The following is a 2,367-nucleotide window of genomic DNA, read 5'->3' as shown; positions in this document are numbered from 1 at the left end:
TCAGCAAAGAGGCTCTTGATAGAGGAAATGACTGGTCACTTTGAACAAGGAACAAAATTGGCTTGATTCACACAAATAATCAGCCAAGCTTGAAAAATTCGAGGAAGTAAATCCAGACCCAATTTAATGTTAAGGTAACAGCCGCTTAGCCACTCCAGAGAGTCTCACCAATTCCCTAGTTCAAGGCAAGAGCAGTTTATTCTATAGTTGTTTGTTTTTACATAACCACGAGGTAAAATACATTTGAACTTTCCCTTTCTGTCCGTTGTAGGGGTATGATTTCTCTCAATAATTTTTTTTCTCTAAATTTTGCAAAGTCTCAACTTAGAAACTTTCCTAAATATTGTTGTAACTATAGGTGGATACCATCTCCTTATTATAATCTCATGCCTGCAATGGACAAATGTAAGTTCACCAGGTATAATTTTGCAGCAATTGGGGTGTTCAAGAAATGTTACTTTGATTTAAATTTAGCTAAAACATATTTAGGGCTTCCCTACTAGCTCAGATGGTAAAGCATCTGCCTGCAATGCAGGAGACCCAGGTTCAATCCCTGGGTTGGGAAGATACCCTGGAGAAGGAAATGGCAACCCACTCCAGTATTCTTGCCTGGAGAATTTCATAGAGAGAGGAGCCTGGCAGGCTACCATCCGTGGGGTTGCAAAGAATCAGACACTACTGAGTGACTAACACACAAAAACATTTTTAAATCTCCAGATATCAAGGCTGGCAGGAAATTCAATCTCAGTTACTTGGTCCCTCACTTCCTGGAATTTCAAACTCACCAAAATAGAGAAGGTGATCCCTCTTGGTTTGGGCAGCACAGGTTACCTTTGTGATGCCCTGTGAACCAGGCTCTGTGGCATGGTGAGCCACCCACACGTGCTGGGTTTTAGCTTCTCCAGGCCCAGTTAGAGCCTCGCTAACTCTGTGGGCCGTAACTCCCCAGGCCTTATGGAAATGAGATAGCTCCATATCTCTGATTCTGTCTTTTTCACCAATTATGAGAAGTCACCCACGTCTGTCCCTTTAAGCTGGGGAAACAAAAACACAAAAGAAAAGCTGTATGTGGGACATTTCTTTTTCTTTTTGGTCTTTCCTCAAAGCAAAGAAACACAGAACTTGGTGTGTGTGGCAGGATTAGGGGTGGAGAGGATATAGTAAAAAGAATAGTGATAGAACAAAATAAAACAGGATGTGCTGCTTCACAGGTAGGTAACATCTTTTACAGAACATGCTCGTAACAGGACTTACCTGTATCCGCATGTTAATAATGAGAACACTTCATCTATTCTCATAGAAGATGAAAAAAAACAGCATTTTCTAGAGTGATCAAAGGGATTAATGGGACATTTATATACCCAGAAATAGGTTTAATGAGGCCCTATTCGTATTCTTGCCTGGAGAATCCCATGGATGGAGGAGCCTAGTGGGCTACAGTCCACGGGGTCGCAAAGAGTCTGACAGGACTGAGCAACTTCACTTTCACTTTCATTCTATGGATATAAGAGATTCGCAGGTATCAGGAATCTAAGAAATTCCATGGCTTCAAGTATACGCTAGAATATTAGAATTACTTAAAAGTGAGAGTTTGAAAGTCGTTCAGTTGTGTCCAACTCTTTGGGACCCTGTGGACTATACAGTCCATGAAATTCTCTAGGCCAGAATACTGGAGTGGGTAGCCTATCCCTTCTCCAGGGGATCTTCTGGACCCAGGAACCGAACCAGGGTCTCCTGCATTGCAAGCAGATTCTTTACCAACTGAGCTATCAGAGAAGCCCAAAAGTACTTAAGACTTACTCTTATAAGTAATGAATCTAAGAGTAAGAGTAATTGAAGTCCCTCAAATCACTGCAGATGGTAACTGCAACCACAAAATTAAGATGCTTGCTCCTTGGAAGAAAAGCTGTGACCAACCTAGACAGCATATTAAAAAGCAGAGACATTACTTTGCCGACAAAGGTCTGTCTAATCAAAGCTATGGTTTTTCCAGTGGTCATGTATGGATGTGACAGTAGGATCATAAAGAAGGCTGAATGCCAAAGAATCGATGCTTTTGAGCTGTGGTGTTGGAGAAGACTCTTGAGAGTCCCATGGACTGCAAGGAGATCCAACCAGTCCATCCTAAAGGAGATCAGTCCTGAATATTCATTGGAAGGACTGATGCTAAAGCTGAAGCTCAATATTTTGGCCACCTAATGTGAAAAGCCGATTCATTGGAAAAGACCCTGATGCCGGAAAAATTGAAGGCACAAGAAGGGGACAACAGAGGAAGAGATGATTGGATGATATCACTGACTCAATGGACATGAGTTTGAGCAAGCTCTGGGGGATTGTGAAGGACAGGGAAGCCTGGGGTGCTGCAGT

The 2,367-nt window shown here is 42.2% G+C and overlaps 1 non-coding gene across 1 annotated transcript; it reads left to right on the top strand.

The window, feature by feature from the left end:
* The first annotated feature begins 493 nt into the window (after positions 1–493).
* TRNAC-GCA (transfer RNA cysteine (anticodon GCA)) lies at positions 494–565 on the top strand. The gene has a single exon. It is a non-coding gene; the product is annotated as a tRNA-Cys (tRNA).
* The last annotated feature ends 1,802 nt before the right edge of the window (positions 566–2,367 follow it).

Source organism: Bos indicus, chromosome 6, assembly GCF_029378745.1.
Source record: "Bos indicus isolate NIAB-ARS_2022 breed Sahiwal x Tharparkar chromosome 6, NIAB-ARS_B.indTharparkar_mat_pri_1.0, whole genome shotgun sequence".
Taxonomy (NCBI): domain Eukaryota; kingdom Metazoa; phylum Chordata; class Mammalia; order Artiodactyla; family Bovidae; genus Bos; species Bos indicus.
This window is presented reverse-complemented; position numbering and strand designations above follow the sequence as displayed.